The sequence below is a fragment of the Solanum dulcamara genome, chromosome 8 (assembly GCF_947179165.1).
Source record: "Solanum dulcamara chromosome 8, daSolDulc1.2, whole genome shotgun sequence".
NCBI lineage: Eukaryota > Viridiplantae > Streptophyta > Magnoliopsida > Solanales > Solanaceae > Solanum > Solanum dulcamara.
In genome coordinates this window covers 64,094,064-64,115,994 of record NC_077244.1, presented here as the reverse complement: position 1 = coordinate 64,115,994, position 21,931 = coordinate 64,094,064, and the positions used below count along the sequence as shown (strand labels likewise).

Below are 21,931 nucleotides of genomic sequence, written 5' to 3'. Positions count from 1 at the left end.
CTAGATAACTATTAACCTATTAGAGGAATCCTCTCAAAACAAAGCATCTAGGAAAGCGATAAACAAGGGAGACTCTTCCCTTTACAATCTATTCCGAATTAGATAATCTTCCAAAAACTATAACTACAATTAGATACAGCCAATGTAAAGATGTACATAGCAATAAAATAGAAAAGTAAAAAAGGGGAAGCTCTTACACCTATGAGGGAGACGCTCAATACAATAGATCTAAGAAAACGATAAACGAGGGAGACTCTCCCCTTACAATTATATTAGAAGGAAGTCTAAACCTATGGCCTATTCAAAATAAACTTGACTTAATTAAGGCAAAGTTATGTTGAATAAGTAGGAAAAGCTACAAATAGAAATAGAGAATTCTAAATCAAAGTACAAAGTACAACAAGTCAACGGGGTTGTTTAATCCTTTTTAGTCTTCTTATCCTAAAGGTTGACATCCCTACCTTGTCCAACTTGATGTAGCCCTTGATTTTTTGTGGAAGTTCTTGAAGGTTGTAGAAGTGTTGAGTATTATCAAGTATATGGATGTACTTAGACAATGTATCCGCAGCAAAGTTTGCTTCTCGGAAGACATGTTTGCATTGGAAGAGGTCCAGCAGTTGGACCAAATCCTACAGCTCTGCAGTGAACTTGTGAATGCTCCAAGGTGGTTTGATGTCCAGCTTCATCCACTTGATCACAAGTTCATAATCGACTTCCAAGATGACTCTACTATAACCATATTGGAGGCACCAAGTGATGCCAAAAATGGCTATTTGCATTTCAGCTTGATTATTGGATCCAATTTCCAAAAGAGTGGCAAATGCATATATTAGATTACCTTTGTGATCCCTTACTATGCCCCCTGCTCCTATTTTCCCTGAATTATCTATGGCACTCCCATTTGTGTTTAGTTTAACAATGTTAGGGGGTTTGAACCACTAACTTGAGTTACCTTCATGTTATGCTTGCAATTTTCTATCCAAGTAATTAGATCCTTCCAAACTGGCCAAGAAATATATGGAAAAGCAGTAGTAATCACCATGTAGTATTATATGTCCTTGACTATAGTGAACTTCACTCTAGTAGTACTAGACTTCTTTCCTCCATATTTATTTGCACACCTGTTCTTCCAGACATTCCAGCAAATAAATATAGGGATGGCTTGCAACATGAGTCTTTCCTCCATATTTACTTGCACACCTGTTCTTCCAGACATTCCAGCAAATAAATATAGGAATGGCTTACACCATGAGTTTATGTACAACATTGTTTGGTTTGTAGGTCCACCATTTCATCAAGTTGCTTCTGATGGAGTTGTGATCTTGTAGAACTCCCCACCAGCTGGAGAAGTATTTCCAGATGTGTTTAACAAAGCTTGCAGAGATAAAAATGTGATCAATGTTGTCTAGTTGGGGTTCAATGCCTCAATGGTTCTTTAAAAACTGATTGAGTCGAAGAATTTTTTTAAAAATACAATCATAAACTTCTATATGTAATTAACATTTGTAGTTGTAAGTTTTGGGTAATGGGTCGCTCATGTGGACAGACCCTATTTGATCCGATCTGACTCGAAATGATTTCTGAAAAGAGGATAAGCACAAACTTTGAAAAAGAGTGGGAACGGATACATGATAACTTAATATTCATCCTTTTAAAGTAAAGTTTCTTCCTCAGATAGAAATGAAATGAATGAACAGAAAAGCCAAAAAAAATTAAGAAGAAAACAAGTAACTTTCAATCACAAATCAAAATTAAACAACCAAAGACACTTAGTTTGTGGCATTGTATTCCGTTTCCTTGAGAGACGAAGTCGATTTGAAGCAATTCAGATTTATAACAAAATCAACGTCTTCTGCTGCAAACATAAGGTACACAATCCATTGATTTTGCTCTGTTTTTCTAACAGTAGTCCCAACTCTTAAAATTATTCTGCTTATTCCTGTTAAAACTAAAATAATTCCAATATTTTAATTTTTAACTAGCTAGCCACATGATATTTTAATGATCTTACTTAAGTAGTGAGCCACACGGTATTTAATGTATGGATCGATCCCCACACACCCTACAAACACAAAACAAAGAAAGACTTAAACATTTAGCACCTAATAATAATAAAAGAAAAAGATAAACATTATATAAAAAAAAATCTCTACTTTGGACGGAATTATTTTTTCCTAAATTAATGTTTAATTAGGTTAAAAGAAAGGTTAAAGGTTAAAATTATCACCATATAAATTAATTTATTTCAACCGTGACATTCACTTTCTTCTTCTCCATCTTCTTAGTCATGGTCTCGTCTCTGTCATGGTATCGATATCTCCGATTTGAAAGCGGAGAGTTTAAGATTTTAAAGAGGTCAATTAAAAATATATTCTAAAAAATTAATGTGTCAACAAATAAAATCGTTATAAATGCCATGTGGATGATGATTTTATGGACAAAAGTGCCTAGCAACATTTCTAGATCAATATTTGGTCAAATCAATGCATAGGTGTGTGTCGCTAACCATTGAGTAATAGTTCAAATAGGAAACTCACACTCTCAATAATTCAAATATGAAACTCAATAAAGTGAAATACTTTAGGATACTCGATTTTTTTTTCATCTATTAATTAAGGGTTATTTTTATTTAAATTTTATAGCCTACTCCAATGATCGTCATCTTAAAAAATCTTTGCCAATGAGGAGAAAAGTGCAATGCAAGATTTGGTGGAGAGTGAAAAATCTGTACAAGCGGCCAAGCGGGTTCCACATTAAAAATAATTATTTTCAATTACATTTTAAACTATGGTAAATTTGAATACTCATAAAATAAGTGTGCATCCAAGTAATATTCACTATTTGTACTCCTACCCGCCCATGTGATATGTTTACCACTTTACTCTTCCACTTGTCCAAAGGTGATTGCATTAGCAAAAGAAAAAGTATAATTCAATGCTAAATATTATTGTTTTCATTTCACACTGAAAAATATTTAAACAATTTTTATAGATAATTTAATTAAATCAGTAAGTGAGAAAAAATAATAATAATAATAGATTTTGACACAAAAAAGAAATTCTCAATATTTTAGTAAGAATATGTTTTCTCTATGTGTTTTGTCAATGAATTGATTTGATGAAAAAAAAATAGAAAAAAAAATCATATTTCATAAAATAATTTTTTTTATTGATTATCAATGAGTTGATTCAAATACAGATGAATTTTTTATATATTTTATAAAATAATTTTTTTATCAATTGGCGGTAGATTTTATATATATATATATATTTATAGCAGTGATTAAATTCTTGCCTTGTTGGTTACAACATTGATCGAGCAAGAGAACTTGACGAGACAAACTAAAAAAGTAGCATGAAAAACGATAAAAATGAGGTGCCACAATAATATATAGAAATAGAAAAACAAAACACATATGATGCAAAGTATAAAATATCATTCAAATAATAGCTGTTGCACCTAAATAAGCAATTGACACGTTGATTGTAAACTCTTATCATATATTTATTGGACTAATAAACTGCAACCATGTATTAATTTCTGTCTCTTAATAGATAAATCATACTTTGGGGTTGACGGATTAAATGCGAGGAAATATTCTTTATTTAATTTGTCGACTCTAAAACTATAGTTACTCGACTCATGAGTTTGAGCTTTATAGTCCAATTTTGTCATCATTAGATTAGACAGTTACGTGCGATAAAAAAACTGAATTATTTTATATAACACACATGATTTTTAACCTAGAAAATAAAGTCAGCATTATGAATTATAATGTCTTTGTTTAAAAAATGGAGGTAGGGAAGAGGAAATATGAGAAGGAAATTCTAAAGCGAACAATCAAATTCTTATCAATAATGTGGAAATACAGAGAATCAATCAACTATCAATTGATTATTAATTTTTTCTATTAATTATAATAAGTCTTTTTAAAAAAAGTAAGACCACATGGGCTATTTTATTTTATTGGTAATAAGAAAAGTCTACAAGACAAAAGGAAATAAATGAAAAGGAAAAGGAAAATGAAATTGTTCCAGTACAAAAATAATGCATACATTAATTAATAATCATATAATTTTTTATGAAATTTAAAACATATAAGTTAAAACCATTACACCTAATTAGTGTAATAATACTATGTAAAATAAGATTAAATATTGGAGCGTGTGTGCATATATATATATTTCTGATGTACGCCCTCCATTTTATTTTAACGGTTGCTTTAACTTACTTTTTTTTAATCAAAATAACTTTTACTTTACAAATTCAAAATTAAAGTTAGCAAATATTTGCAATTATATCCTTAATATTAAAGAAATAGTTGTTTTTTTAATAATAATCAAGTTGCAAAAAGAATTTAATGAATAGGGATGATTCAATATTCATCTAAAGTTTATATTTTTTTTTCTTAACGAATATAGGAAAAAGGTTGAAGGGATAGTTAAAATGAGACGGAAGGAATAGTAGTTATCAACAATTTTCACGTGAAAACAGCTTATTTAGTACTCACTTCATTTATTTTTACTTGATCATTATAATAAAAATAAATTTTTTTTCTTATTTATCTAATTTGAAAAAGAGTTAATAGTTAAAAGCCCTCTTAAATTTAACACACTTTATTAAATGTATACTTAATTATGAAAAGTCTTAATTACCCTTTCAGACATGGATTCTTGGAACTATTTACCCCCATAAATTGTGAATTTTTGGAATTATTTGCCCCTAATATGCTATATGATTTAAAAAATTACTTTGTTTCAATTTATATAACTCACTTTCTTTTTTAGTCAATCCCAAAAAGAATGACACATTTTTATATTTAGTAAAACATTATTTAAAATTTTATTTTACCCCTAATGAAATAATTATTGCCACACAAATATTTATGACTTATTTTAGATCACATTTTTCTTAAACTTCATTTCAAGTCAAACTGCATTATATAAATAGGAACGGAAATTAATTTTTTACTAAATATAGAAATCTGTCATTTATTTAGGAATTATCTAAAACGAAAAGTGGGTCATATAAATTGGACATAGTAATTTTTTTGTGCCTTGTGACATATTATGGGTAAATAGTTTCAAAAATTCATGTTTAAGGAAATAATTAAGATTTCACATAGTTCAGAGAGGTAAATAATTCCAAAAATTCATGTTTCAAGAGGTAATTAAAACTTTTCATAATTTAGGTATGCATTTAATAAAATATGTCAAGTATAAAAGAGCTTTTGACTAATAGCCCATTTGAAAAATGAAGAAGTAATATATCTAAACGGTATAAGTAAGAGTCCGTTTGAATGGGCTTATAAGTTGGTCAAACCAACTTATAAGCCATGTTTAGCTTATTGTGGTGTTTGCCTAATGTTAACTTTAAGCCATAAAGTTCTTAAAGTCAGCCAAAAATGAAAAGTTAGGATTCCTAACTTTTTTTTCTAAGTGCTTAAAGCCATTTTCTTTGACCATAAAATTACTTTTATATCCCTTATATTTTAACTAAATTCCCAAACTACCTTTTTTATTCTTTTAATCCTAAAATTCACATTATTTTCCTCATTTCTTCGGCATAAGCACTTTTATCCAAACACTCAACTGCTTATTTATAAAAATAACTTTCAATACTTCAAAATTCTAAAAACACTTCATACATAAAAGTTACTTTTTTTAAGCCCAACCAAACGGGCTCTAAAAGCATAAATAAGGATACGTATATATATTTATAAAGTAATATTTTATCTTTTAATTTTTTAAATTGTATAAGTAACATCTATTTTAATGTAATGCTCAAATCAAAATAAGCGGAGAAATATTTCTTAATTAAGAAGTAGTGTATTAAGTGAAAGACTCTGGTTCAGCTGCCACAGATCGACGTGTCATACATCGAAGCGAAGACACGTGCAGTTGAGCCATTTTTCTATGTCGGCACCATTATTAAACACAGCAAATAATTGAAGGTAAAAAGGTTACAGCAATCAAATCTTTTTTGTGAATTATTACACTAATTCCAAGAGTCAATCTCCAGACATGGGCCAATACAGGGCCGATTGAATCATACACTAGTTGAAAATGATTGAAGTCCAAGCCAATAATTAGGGTTTTAATAATGATTTTCTTAATGAGCAATTGATTTTATAAATAGATGTCTTTCCCTACGCGAAATTAAACAAGTGGTTTGTTGATAATAATAATCATGCATTGGATTTTATTTTTTTTACATTCGATGTCTAGTGCCTGGTCCATTGAAAGCTTGACTATATCCGAAGTTGTTTAGCACAGGGCGAGAAAATATTTTCTATCAAAAAAAAATTCATACTCAATATTTGAACCTTAGACCTCTAATTAAAGGAGAAGCAACCTCATTCACTCATCACATCCTTTGGTGGTGCATGCAATGAATTTCAAAGTCTCTCAGGTCGAATTATAAGGTGTGAAGACTTGTTTTATGTGGCAAATTCTTTGTATGAGAATTAATGCGTACAAGAAATCTTCTCGAAAGGATTGACGTGAGTTCAATTTATTTATCAAGAAAGCAATAGACGACTTAATACGACTCATTTTGGTAAACGGTCGTTATGTTAGTTACTATAACATATTTATATATATATATATATATTAAAAGAGAAGCTAGATTGGTAAGTTCAAAGACAAATCTGGACCATTTTATAAACTGCCAAGGCAAATTTTGACATTTTTCTTTGGGAATTCGAAGAAAGGTCCACGCGATAGTAACGCATCTACTGCTAATCAAGGGCAAGAGTACATTTGATCCCAACTATTAATAAATGGCTAATTTGGACCATTTCGCAACTCAGGGGCAAATTTGGAATATTTCCCTTTAATATATCATATATGTCTCCTTTAGAAAGAAAAAAAGAAGAAGAAGTGTCACGCGGTGCTTAAAACTTTTATTGCGATTCGATTAAATTCGAATTCATGTTGGAAATTTCCATGCTGAGGGGTAAAATGATGAAATACGTGTCATTGCTCAAGGTAGTTAGCATAGTCGTTAGGGAATTGGTTAAGTGATGCAGTTAAATTTGCTAGAAGAGTTAGTTGATGACAATTGTATAGGAAGTAGTATATAAACATTGTGATGTATCATTTTACATGCATTCTATAATGTTGCTCAAATAAATAAGATTCTCCCCTTTCTCTTCTTAGCTAGAGTTGTCTCTAATGGAAGTCAATGAGAATTGAGGTGCAATCTTTTACAGAATTTATTTTGATATCAGAGCTTACATGACCACTGTTGTGAGTTTAAATCGATCAATCTAAGTAGGTGCAAATTGCAGAAGGAAGATTAGTGTGATTGCTAAATTAGAGCAGTAATGAAAACCACAAAAATCGACCACACGCATGCACTCTTCATTCATCCATCAGATACAACTGGAGGTCCAATTGTACCAATTCAATTGACAGGATTTGAGAACTATTCAATTTGGAGCAGGTCTATGTGAATTCAATTGCTTGGAAAAAATAAGCTTGGGATCGTAGATGGAACCTGAAAAGAAAAGAGATTTTTCTGTAGATCTAGCTCATCAATGGGACAAATGTGATGGTATTGTTATCGGATGGATACTGGCATTAGTAGCAAAGAAATTACATACAGGGACCGTTTATGCAGAAAGTGCAAGGATGATCAGGATAGTTCTAAAGGAAAGGTTCGACAAAGTCAACACTCCTCGAATCTACCAACTGCACAAAGATATAGCAACACAAGTTCAAGGAATTGATAACATTACAACATATTAATCGAAACTGAGACATTTCTGGGCAGAATTTGATAGCATAATACCACCTCATTGTTAATTGTGCTAAATCCAAGGAGTTTGTACAGCATATCCAAAGACCGAAGGTAATGCAGTTTCTAATGGGATTAAATAAAAACTATGAATAAGCCAGGAGTCAAATACTAATAACTAGTCCAACTCCTAACATCAACAAGGCCTACTCTATGTTGATAAAAAGAGAGAGTCAATTGCTAATTTCAGTTGCTTCAGGAGAAAGAGTTGAATTGAGAGCTATGATAGCAGGAAAAAGGAACTACTATCACAAATCAGAAAAGAACTGGAATCTTTAGTGTGATTACTGTAAACTCAAAGGCTATACAATAAATGTATGTTACAGATTTATTGGGTATCTACCAGGGTACAAAGTAAAGAAGAATGAAGGAGTTCCTAGTGCACTTATTGCACATAATGTTCATGTTGAAAATATTAATTCACGCATGTATAAAGGGACTACTGCTTATAATGCTCAAGCTGAAAATATTAATCCAAATGTGTATGTAGGGCAATCTAAGGCTGAATGTTCAATGGGAAAGGAAAACTTCCCAAGTGCACCACATCTAACTGAAGATCAGCTGAACAACATAATGATAATGCTTAACAAAGAAGGACAATAGGATATTATGGCTAATATGGCATGTATTGACTTTCAAACTCTGTCAATTTCACAACAAGTAAAGTGGATCATATATAGACACACAACAAATCATATGGTTTCTTGTTTGGATATAATGTCTAATATTAAATAAGTCAGGTCAAACCATAATAGGAAGGTACATTTACCCAATGGTAGGGTTACAATGGTGTCTCATATAGGAAAATGCAAGAGTGGTGATACAGGAGCCATTAAAAATGTCTTATTCATACTTGATTTTAAGTATAATCTCTTATCAGTGTCAAAGATCACTAGAAAGCTCAATTATTTTGTCTCATTTTATCCTGATTTTTGCCTATTCTAGGACCTTGTCAGCGGGATCTTGAAGGGGATCAGTAAAGAGATAGATGAGATGTATCTACTACTTTCATAACCACACATTGAAATTGATAACTCAGGTGCTGAAGTTCACAGAGTCATGCAGAGAAATCAAAGGAGGATACTTTGCTATGGCACAGAAGGCTTGCTCAGCCTTCTAGTAATTCAATGTCATGACCCAAGCTAGACCTAGACATGACATGGTGATCGAAATCTCGAAGGGCTCCAACCAAGCATCCTGACATATCGTAAGCATACATAAGGTATAAATAAGAGGAAGCAACATAAGAAATTCTCAACACATATATCATAAAAAGTAAAAAATACGGCAACATAGACTCTACATAGTGTGCCCAACAAGCCTATACTAATCAATATGGGCAGGGGCTAAGACATTTCCCTAACTCACCCTCAATGTAAAATAACAAAAGTCTTTTTGAAAGAAGTAAACTCATAACTCGCCCTCGAATAGATAAGGACTCACCAATCTTCTAGGTGTTATGTCGAAAAAAGACGGATTAAAATTAATTTCAACTTTATAGAGAAAAAATTAATTTTAGAAAAGAAGAATCGCCACTTAATTTTTTAAAAAAATTAAGAAAACTTAATTTAAAAGACCCTAACAGATTTAACTCTTAAAAAACCAGAGAAAAAGGTACAAGGTTATTATTTCCATTTTGAGAAGGTGTTAAGCATTAAAAGTGGTCACTAACGCACGGTTATCTGACGATTTGAAAAATTATTTGACTAACTTTTGAAAAAAATTAATTTAAAAGGAAACAAAGACTTTAAAATTATTTTTTAGAAAAAGAAATCAAATTTAAATATTGAAAATAATATACATGTATATAAAAAAAAGTAAAAAGTTTATCAAATGACTAAGTAAAGGTAGAAAATCATTTAAAGAGTAAATTAACATGTATTGGTTTATCTTTAGAGGAATCTAATTAAGTTAAAACAAATTAAAATTAATATCTAAGCAAGCACAAATAACATACGTAATTAAATTATTACAATCCGAATCAATATAAATAAATAATAAATAACACATCAAAATATAGCCCGATACTTAGTTTATGTACGTCTGGACTAAGTTGTTGGTCATCTGTTCCACTGTATATCGCAACTATATATACATTATATATCGAACTATATATATACTGTATACAGTGTATATAATATTATTTTTGTATATCGAACTATATACCACTTATTCACTGTATCTGTTATATATCACTGTATACTAAACTGTATATACACTACATATCAGTGAATATAATATTATTTTCTTGCATATCAGACTATATAGATAAGGTATATCAGTGTATACGATATTGTTTTCCACCTGTATTTCATGTATACAGCCCAATATCAATATTTAAACCATGAATATTAGCTTCCTTTCCATGTATCGACTTTTCAGTAATTTGAGAAAGATGATAAGAGACTCAAAACTCAACAATATGCAAGGATGGAGTCCAAAGATGGACTCAAATCGATATCACATGCACCAAAATAAAATTATATAAGCATCTACTCATTTAAAGCTAAACCAAGGAATATATCATTATATGTTAAGGTATCAAATTGATGGGTATCCTAGAGGTGACTAACAACATATATTATATGTAGACAAACAAAAGGAAAGAAGAAATATATTCAAGTAACTAAAGGACACGGAATTAATATATACGCTATACTCACTCAAATTTTAAAGAAATAATTAAATCAATTAGGCATGAAAGTTCTAACTAAATAATAACTTAAGCATATTTTTATTATCTAAATCATGTTAAAAGAAAAACTAAAAATTTAGACTCGAACCTCCGTGGGTTCGACGTTATAAGAACTCTTTTCTTAGCCTAAATTTTGACTTCAATCTCCTATTTTTCTGGAAGAAAAATATAGATTGAAAGTTAGAAATTTTCACAAGTTTTAGGCTGGGGACAGGAGTCTAAAATCCTAGTCAAGTTAAGAAAATTTCTAACTTTGGGGTGGCTAAAAAAATCTTCACTTCTTCCTCCTTCTTAATGAGAATATGAGCCTTTATATAGGCTCCAAAAATTCCAAATCCTTCAAGGATTTTCGATGTGAGAGATTGACAAATTTATTTATTTTTAGAAAAAAATAAAAATTTAAAAATGCAAACTATAATTAAAGTAACATAACTAACATAATCTACTTGCCAAGTTAGACTCTACCCTGCTAAGAGGGTCATGAACATGTTCTATATGTGGATCCACTAGTTAGTCTTTAAAGGAAAAACCTACGGTGGTACGTAGTTATGAAACAAGAGACTTTATATAAGGACCCCGTAGGTCAAACCCCTACCTCAAGCCTCATTCGGTGCTTAGTCAAATCTCACAAACTACATAACATAGTAATCATACTTAACATATATCATAGACTTGTTCATATGTTTAAAACTCATAGAGTAGCTCATTTTCATATCATAATTGTAATGTGAGTAAAAGCCATCAATATCACAAATCATACTTGCATAATACATGTCATTAGGTTCCTAGGTCACTAATTAAGGATCTTAAGTCACCTCTTTCATAACTTGCATGAAATTTCTATATTGATCATAATTGAAATCAATAATCATAGCTTATACTTGAAATTGGGTAAAAACTTGAATACATAAATAATTTGATTGAAAATCATGAAATCGGATTGAAAACATGCATGATCATACTACTTATATCAATCCATACATATTTCATGAAAATAATACCAATTAGATGTGCAATTTAGTCAAATATCATATAATTCATCATGAATAAGAAAACCCAATTCATAACCATGAAATTAGAGATTTTGAATTGAAAATCATAATAATAATTTGAGAAGAACCTTGGAACTCCATGGGTAAAATGACCCATGGATGAATTTCCACATACCTTGGTGAATTTGACCTTGGAATTGAAAAGGAGACTTGATATTGAAGAAAACCCTAGCACTTGCTTGATGAAGAAAAAGATCTTTGAGAGGAGCCTTGGGAGAGAAGGGTTTTGTGAATTTAGGAGTTAATATGAGAATAATAGGTTTAGGAGTATTTAGCATAGTTACTAATTAAGAACCTAGTCCTAAAAACGTCCACATTCATTAATAAAGTATAGGAAAAAGACCAAACTACCCTTCATTAAACTTGGTCGAAGGAACCTACGAGTGCCTCCTTACGAGTCGTAGATAGGTTGACGAGTCATAGAAATGTCTCGTCCTGCAGAGCCTGAAAAAATTGTGAGATTCTAATTCTCTGAACCTTCCATACAACTCATCCCTACGAGTCATAATTTCTTCTATGACTCATCGAAATGAGTCGTAGAAAGAGTCCTGAGATTGGTCATGTGCAGGAACTCAGACCCTGTAATGACGACTCATTCCTATGAGTCGTCGTCACTTCTACGAGTCGTAACTGGACTCGTAGACCCACTTCCTGTCTTAATCGAATTTCAACCTCATACATTACCCCTACGACTCATCTCTACGAGTTATAAACAACCTTACGAGTCGTACAAACTTGAGGCGGTCAAATTTTTTTTTAGATTCTTCTTTTGTTTTGACTTTTCAACTTTCGGAATTTTACATTCAATAAAAAACCTATTTGGTTATGAACTAGATGATTGTAAATCAATTGTAGCTGGCTGTGAATTGCTTTCTTTGGCTAAGCATAGTAGACATCATTTTTATTTTTCTATTAGCACTTCTAATAAGGTTTTTGAGTTACTACATCTAGATATTTGGGGACCATATCATGTAAAAAAATTGATGGAAATAAATACATTATGACTGTGGTTGATGACTTCTCTTATATTACTTGTATTTTTTTGCTAAGATTTAAAAGTGATGTTGTAATAGTACTTAAAAAGTTTCTGAGAATGGTTCAGACTCAATTTAAAGTTGTAGTTCAAATAATTAGATCAGATAACAGAGGGGAGTTTATGAACTCTAAGTTTCAACCTTTCTTTCAAGTGCTTGAGATCACACATTAGAGAACTAGTACCTATACTCCTCAGCATAATGGAGTAGCTGAAAGGAAGTATACGCATTTGCTTGAAGTTGCTAGGGCCCTGAGATTCCAAGGACATGTACCTTTAAAGTTTTGGGGTCACTGTGTCCTTACTGCTACCTATGTTATTAACAAATTTCCATCAACAATCCTTGGAGGAAAATCTCCATATGAGTTATTATTTGGTAAGAAACCCACACTAGACCATCTCAGAACTTTTGGATGTTTGTGTTATGCTAGTGTTTTACATAAGTTGGACAAATTTGCATCTAAAGCAGTGCCTTCTGTCTTCATGGGATATTCCTCTACTACTAAAGGCTATATTTTGTTTGATATAGCTAAGCAAAAGTTTTTTCTCAATAGGGATATTACATTCAGGGAGAATATATTTCCTTTTCAGACTACAATTGAGCCTGCTTCCCATGTTGAACAATTTTTTTGGTCCTCTGAGATTGATCTCTCTGGCAATACTTCTCTTGTGGATGAACTTGTTCCCTCATCTCCTCCTAGCCCTTTGGTAGTTTATCAGAGTAGTCTTATATTTGTACAATCACCAGTTTCTCAACCCTCTATGTCTCTTGTTGTTTTTTCCCCGATCACTCCTAACATTGCACCTGATGTCACACTATCTAAACCAACCCAACTTAGGAGGTCCCAAAGAGTCTCTAAAGCACCTTATTGGTATGTTGATTATCTTACTAAGCAGACTACTGCTAATGTTTTCTATCATTTGATGTTTATCTCTCTTATAAAGCTATTTCTTCTTCTCATTAGGCCCATCTTAGTTTATGAGCCTAAGTTCTATCAGGAAGCTATTTAGGACTGTAGATGGATTGAAGCCATAAATTTTGAATTATAGGCTCTTCATCTCAATCATACTTGGGACTTGGTTCCTTTATCGTTAGGTAAAGTTGTCATTGGTTGTAGCTGGATCTACAAGGTGAAGTATAAAGCATGGTAAAGAGATTTAAGGCCAAATTGATAATCAAGGGTTACAATCAACAGGACGGACTTGATTATTATGAAACATTCTCTCATATGGTCAATAATGCCACTATGAGAGTTGTCATATCCCTAGTTGCCTAACATAATTAGCATGTTCACCATTTAGATGTCTATAATGCATTTCTGTAGGGTGATCTACATGATGAGGTTTACATGTAGCTTCCTTAGGGATTACCAAGTCAGGGGGAGTCTGGACTTGCATTGTTTGTAGACTTGTTAAATTCCTATATGGTTTAAAACAAGCTAGTAGACAGTGGAACCTAAAACTATTTGAGGCATTAATCCATTCAGGTGTCACTCGAAGTTGTTTGGATCATTTATTATTCATAAAGAAGAAGGGAAATAACATTGTCATTATCTTAATCTATGTGGATGACATGTTGGTAATAGGCAGTAATCTATCCATTATCGAGGAGACAAAATGTCACGACCCAACCCCGTAGGCCGCGACTGGTGCCCGAATTGGGAACCCAAACGTACCCTAATCCCAAATTAGCCTTTTTAACCGAATAAACATATGTAGTGATTAGAAGAAATTGCTAAATATATCATAAAAGTAGATATAGGCACGAGGGTTGATAGACCGTCATAAAACACACAAAACTCAAACCATATATATACAAAACCCACAACATAATTTGTCTACAGACCTCTACAGATGATAACATAGTCATATGACGGGACAGGCCCCGTCATACCCCTGACCAACATATTTAAATATACAGAAATAAAGTCAGTACCCAAATACAAGCTCCGAACAAGGGAGCACTGTCAATAACACAGCAGATGTCCTAAACAGATGGATCAGCAAATCGAACTTCGGTACCTGCGGGCATGTAACGCAGCCCCCGAAGAAAGGGGGTCAGTACGAAAAATGTACCGAATATGTAAAGCATGAATTGTAATAAATTAAAATCATAATCGGAATAGTATGTGTAGAAAACGAAATAAATGTTCAGAATTTCAAAATACTTATCATAATCCAAATCATATATGCAAATACATATGCCGTATCCGGCCCCATTTCATGAGACTCGGTGAACAAAACGTGGTCGCCCTTCTGTCATTGGCGCCACAACACATCATAACACCAGAATAGGAAATATCTCCGTAACAGATCATATCATATCAGATGGTCATATCAAATCAAATCATATCATATTATATATGTACATGGCACAGCATAACTCCGTGGCATAACATATACCACAACCCATGTACATGTCATACCTGCCCCCTCACGTCGGGGCATGGCGAAAAAATGCAGAGAAGTACGCTTGATAACATATCCTGGCCCAGGCTCAGTGAAAAAGTGGTTACAGTATGCACGAGTAGAGTAGTGAGAGACTAAATGCAATTTAAAATACAAAATATTTATACAGACTCGATAGCATAATTTTGATAACAAATCATATATAAAAATACTTGAGTAATAATAATAGTGTAAGTCTTTTCAATGTCCCGATAGTCTATGTCAAAATAATTTTCTGAAATTGTTTCCATATTTCAGAATATATTATGGAACTTAACGGAATAATTAATCATATGATATTTGGAAGAGTAGCAAAGAGTTTCTTTCAAATTCTACCTAACATGAGCCAAACAGAATAACAAAGAAAAATTCAGAATAGTGGGGCCCACCTCGGTCAAATGAGGTGGCGTATCTAAATTATGCGCGTTAAATATCATAACGTTATTTATAAGAGTTTCAAGGTATTTGGATCCTATTTGTGCAAATTCTAGAGGTTTAGACAATTTTTCAAAAATATTCATAAATACTTAATTCAATTCTACTGAATAGAAAAAGGTCAAATTTAGGTGTCGATTCGGAAGAGTAGATTCATCCCCGAGGCTCGTATTCAAATCTATTACACCTAAGACATGCCAAGAGAAGAAAAGGTAAAACTTTACATACCTTATCGACCTTTTACGGTTGTCCAAATTCAACTCCCGTTTCCTCCAAAATCTACAATTGGTCACATTTACCAATTACTATTCACAAGACTTTAAGAATTCAATTCTATCAATATTTGTCTACAAAAATTTCGGCAGCATCTCCCTTATATATATGACAACCCCGAGATTACAACTCGGCCACCATATCAACAACCAAGCCAACAACAACACTGATACCATCAATAATCAATTTAAAACGCACCATAACATAAATTGATTTCTTTTCCAACTAATGCAATAACTTTCAACCCAACTTTGCATTTCCAAATAAATATGAATATTTCATGTTCATAATTAATTTCAACTCATTCCAACATAAGTGAAAAATATTTCAAGTAAACTATCCAATATTCATCAATTCCATATTTCACCCAAAAAAATTCATAAATGCAACAAAACTATTACAATTCATTTTTTCCTTTCAACTTCATAATCAAATTCATTTCCTTCTTTCAACTTCATAATCAACAACAACAATCCATACTTTTAATAACTTACCTCCATATTCTTATAATATCATACTAAAATTACATAATTCCTACAATCCATTTTAATACCAACTTACACCATATAAACTTTATTTATATCCCAAAAATCATAACAACAACTAATAAATTATACAAACTTAATTTTTTTCCATTTCATCACCTAACCCATATTTCCAACTTCAATAAATTCATTCAACTTCCAATTCCAACATAAAATTTTTACCATAACTACTACTCCATAACTACTACTAAAATACTACACAAAAATTTAATTTATCTTGCCTCCAAAATCTTCATATACATGGATTTATACATATGTAAAACTCATCATGCAAACTTCCATATTTCCATAAATTCTACACATCTCTACATACTACAACATCAACAAACTTCATAACACAAAGAAATTAGATTAATTCTTACCTTTTCCTTCCAACTTCTTCACTTTACCAAAGCTTCAAATCAACCAAACAAGTCTTCTATCTTCCAAAATAAGTTTACCATGTTATAAAGGACCCTTAATATAGTAGGAATACTAAGAGAAAGTAATTTTTGGGATGAAATTTCAAGAAGTTATGTTTTCCTTGCCTTGGCCGAACTCTCTCTTATTTTTCCTTAGTGTTTTTGGCTCCTCTATCTTCTTCCAATTCTCTTGAACATTCTAGGAGTTGGAAGATATAAGACTCCTAGGTGAAATTACCATTTTGCCCCTCACCTTTTCTAATATTCCCAAGTTGAAATTCCAATTTTGTCCTTAACCTTTTGTAGTATTTCCATATGTGAAATTCCAATTTTGTCCTTAACCTTTTATAGTATTTCCACATGTGAAATTCCAATTTTACCCTTAAACTTTTCCAATATTTCCAAATCTCAATTTAGTCATAAGAATTATGTATCCAACAAAATCAAACATAGTTTTGCCCTTAACTTGTTACCGTTATCTCAAAAATGTCCTATTGTGAAGAAAAAAAAATATGGGATATAACATAAAAACTTCCCTACATGCAGCTTTCAAGATCAAAGACCTAGGTACATTGAAGTTTTTTCTTGGAATGTAATTTACCAAATCATATAAAGGCATTCTAATGAACCAGAGAAAATATGCATTTGAAATTATATCAGAATTGGGGTCTGGATTTGTTAAATCTACATGGACACCCTTGGAGGTTAACACAAAGCTGACAATACAAAAGCTTGATGAGCTGATGTAGAAAATAGATGATGATATACTAGAGGACAAAACAAAATATCAAAGGTTGATTAGGAAGATGTTGTATTTAACACTAACTAGACCTGATATAGCCTTTGCAGTACAGACTTTTAGTCAATTTCTGCAGCAACCAAAGAAGTCTAATTGGATGTAGCAGTTAGAGTCATGAAATACATCAAAAGAGAGCCAGCACTAGGGATCTTATTAAGCAACCACGCTTCAAATTCATTAACAGTCGTTTGTGATTCAGATTGGGCTTTATATCTTAATGCCAAGAGGCCAGTTTTGGGATTTCTTGTTAAGCATGAAAGTTCATTAATTTCTTGAAAGTCAAAGAAATAAAATGTGATTTATAGAAGCTCAACAAAGATTGAGTATAGGAGCATGGCTAATGCAGTCTCTGAAATTGTGTGGATAACTGCTTTGTTGAAAAAACTGGATAATGAGGTAACTGCACCTGTGATCAAGGATAGTGATAGCAGCGTTACACTACAAATTATAAAAAATTCTGTGTTTTATGAATGAACTAAACACAGAAAAATAGATTGCCACTTCATCAGGCAGAAAATTAGAGAAGGTTTGATCAAAACAGTACATATGAGTTCCATGGATCAGTTGGCAGATGTATTGACCAAAGGATTGCCACGACCACAACATGAGTTTTTAGTAAGCAAGCTTAATATGCTGAATGTCTTCATACCTACCAGCTTCGAGGGGGAGTGATGAAATATGTTTCACTGCCGAAGTTAGTTAGCAGAGTCGTTAGGGAATTGGTTAAGTGAAGCATTTAAAGTTTTTTAGAAGAGTTAGTTGATGAAAGCTATATAGAAAGTGGTATATAAACATTGTGATATATCATTTTCCATTCATTCTCTAATTTTACTCAAATCAATAAGATTCCTCCCTTTCTCTTTTAGCTTTAGTTGTCTATAATGGCAGTCAATGAGAATTGAGCTACAATCTTCTACAGAATTTATCTATAATTCATAGCACAGGTGACTCCACATCTAAGATTTGAATCTACAACCTTTAATTAAGAATGACAGAATATTTACTGTTCCATTACAAATACAGGTTGGTTTAGAAGTAGGGTTGTACATGGCAAACCGATAAACTGCATCAAATCAACAAATCGAATCAAATCGGAAAAAAAAATATGACTAGTGATTTGGTTTGACTTGGTTTGGTGTTTGGAAAAAAAATCCGACCATTATAGGGTTGGTTTGGTTTAAACTAAAAAAAGTCAATCGAACCAAAACCGACCCGATTATAGATATACTACTTTTAAATTATGTTATACATAAAAATATTTATTAAAATGTAATTTATAAATAATTTTTTAAATTTTTTCATAATTTTTGTTTTCTTTCTTACATTTAGATTTGGACTTGAGAAGCCCATCTAAATAATATACAAAAAAAGCTTATCTTATAAAGTTATATTATAAAGTTAAAACTTCAAACAGTGTTCTCTCTCCATCTTATATGTTGATATTTTGTACTAGAACTCTTTTTAAGAAGCACTGCTCTGTGTTTTATATTAGATACTATGAAAAACCTGAGAAATCCGAAAAACCCGAAAAAACTCGAGAAAAATTGACATGACTTTTATTGATTTGGTTTGATTTATAGATTTAATAATCCGACACAAATAATTTAATTTGATTTGTAAAAAATTCGAATCAACCCGGTTCACCTCTATTTAGAAGTATAATCCAACGTCTTCCCTTCCTTATTTCAGATAATTATAAGATATCAAGTCAGATCAAAAGGTTTCTCCCTATTGGATAACCTCTATATTCGTATTCATCCCAATAATTTATGGGTGAAAAAACATAGCTGACGTGACGTGGATTGACGTTTGGACCATTTAATCATTACTTAGACTATACAATTAATCAAGATTAATTAATTTAGTTTATATATGAACAGACCTTTAATCAGATGAGTTTTAAGTCGAAAAAAAAAAATAAGTGTATATTATTCGTGTCAACTCATGTACCAAATACATACATTTATTTGAACTAATTATTATCTCCAAGAATTTAAGGAAATATGTCCATTGGAGGACTTGAAAGGGCATCAAAGAGTAGTCCACTTATTTTAATAAAATTATAATAATTATGTTGTTGATGTGCAGTTGTCTTGAGTTGTATGAGCCCGTTTGGATGGGCTTAAAAAAAATAACTTTTATGTATAAAGTGCTTTTAGAACTTTAAAATGCTGAAAGTTATTTTTATAAATATGCAGTTGAGTGTTTGGATAAAAGTGATTATGATATGAATTTTAGGGTTAAAAGAATAAAAAAAGGTAGTTTGAGAATTTAATTAAAATATAAAGGATATAAAAGTAATTTCCATGGTCAAAGAAAATGACTTTAAGCACTTTGGAAAAAAAGTTAGAAATCCTAACTTTTCATTTTTGACTGACTTTAAGAACTTTATGGCTTAAAGTCAGCATTAGAAAAACACGTCCAAAAGCTAAAAATGGGCTTTAAGTTGATTTTGACCAACTTAAAGCCAATTCAAACGGGCTCTATATCCAAGTCATCTTCGTACCTGCATGTGACCCTTTATGTCTTGTTTTTTGGCCAATCATTTTTGTCTCACCAATAATTTACTTTTTTTATACTAACAATGTAGGAGTGTGTATATATATGTATATACTTAAATTTATACTTTTAAAAAATTACTTTGGACTTAGTATTAATATTTCCTATATTTATTTAATGAGGACAGAGTTTTTGTTTGCTATCCTTTATTCCTTTTAGATATATTTTTTTTATTTATTATCATTCTTCTGTAACAAAAGTTCTTTGTTTGCCTCATTGAACCATGTTCGAGTTTCCTCTTCTCATCTTAAAATTTTAAAATTTTAATTACTATTATTTCCATAATTTCTAATAATACATGGTTGAGTTTCCTCGTATCAATTCTACTTTACTTTTCTTATATATTCCCCTCTTCTAAAATGGAAAGTTTCCTTTTTTGGTTAATGACTGATTGACTGGCTAATACTTCAGTAATTTCCCTGTTTCCCATCTAATTAATTAATGGGATCTTCTTCTTGTAATTATAGAAAGGAAAAAAAAACCATACTTAATGAGTTTGGAAATAACTATTGATAATGAAAGAGTTAAAAGTAATTAGTCATGAAAACTACAAACTAGCATCATAAATTAAATATGCTCTTCACACAATTTTATCAAATCTTATCCTCTTTTATATAAAAATTGGCGAAACTCATCGATGTCCCCCTAAAGTTGGCACTAACTTTCACTTAGACACATCAACTAGGCTTTGTTCATTTTAGACACCTCAAGTAAGGCTCCGATGTGTCATTTTGACACTTTTTTGATAATCACCAAAATATATTAAGTGTGTGTAATGCACTCGTCTGATGTATCAAAAACAACAAATTAAATAAAGACATATGGCATATATATATATATCAAAAATAATTATCAAATAATGACTTTTGAATAGAAAAAATGACCAATAATTTGATGACATGTGGCATTTTTTTATCCAAATAATATTTTTTTTTTAAAATAAAAATTAATAACTATTAACCCCACCCACCCCGCTGTCATCTTCTCCAACCCTACCCACCCCAACCCCAACCGCTCCCCCACTCCGCCGTCATCTTCTCCAACCCCACCCACCCCAACCCCTCCACCACCCCATCAAAATTTCTTCTCCTCCAACACTCATCCAATGCTATTCATATCATCTAAAGAGAAAAAAATGGAGCTATAATGACAAACAAAAATATAAATCAAATTGAATCAAAAAATCCGACGAACCTCCATTTTTTCCGGCAAGATTAATACAAATCTAAAATTATTTTCTTTGAAATTATTAAAGAATTCAAACATTAAAGAATCCACAACAAAATTCGAAGTCCAATTAAAAAACAAATGGGCTATTCTCCAATTTCTCAGATTTCTAAGAACAATTTCAACAATACAAGTAGTAATCTTTGAACCCAACTCATCAAGTTCTTGATTTTTTGATCAATCAAAAGGCTTAGTGAATATGTGAATAAGTCTATCAACGATTCTTGAATCTTCTGGAGAGATTGGGGGAGGGGAATTTATGGATTTTGGGCAAATGGATGTTGAAGAAAATGGAGAAAGATTGTGTTTTGTAAAAGGGATTTGTAAAAGAAGAACATGCAATGAAGAAGGAAGAACAAATGAAGAAGAAAAAGAAGAAGAAATGATGGCAGAAATGAAGAAGAAAAAGAACAACAACAAAATAATAATAATATATTTTTAAAGAAAAAAATGTTTTTCACGCACTTAAAATGGGTGCAGCACACGCAATGTGCCAAGTCAGCACAAAGTGTCAAAATGACACGTCGAAGCCTTATTTGAAGTGTTTAAAATGAACAAAGCCTAGTTAAGGTGTCTAAGTAAAAGTTGGTGCGAACTTTAAGGGCCACCGATGGGTTTTGCCATAAAAATTAGTTTGTGGACACATATGCATGTGCGTCATCCC

The 21,931-nt window shown here is 31.6% G+C and overlaps 1 long non-coding RNA gene across 1 annotated transcript; it reads right to left on the bottom strand.

The window, feature by feature from the left end:
- Positions 1–14,367: 14,367 nt before the first annotated feature.
- Positions 14,368–16,874, bottom strand: LOC129900378 (uncharacterized). The gene is made up of 3 exons (XR_008769607.1): positions 16,644–16,874; positions 15,692–15,742; positions 14,368–14,602 (listed from the first exon to the last, which is right to left on the bottom strand). It is a non-coding gene; the product is annotated as an uncharacterized LOC129900378 (long non-coding RNA).
- Positions 16,875–21,931: the final 5,057 nt, after the last annotated feature.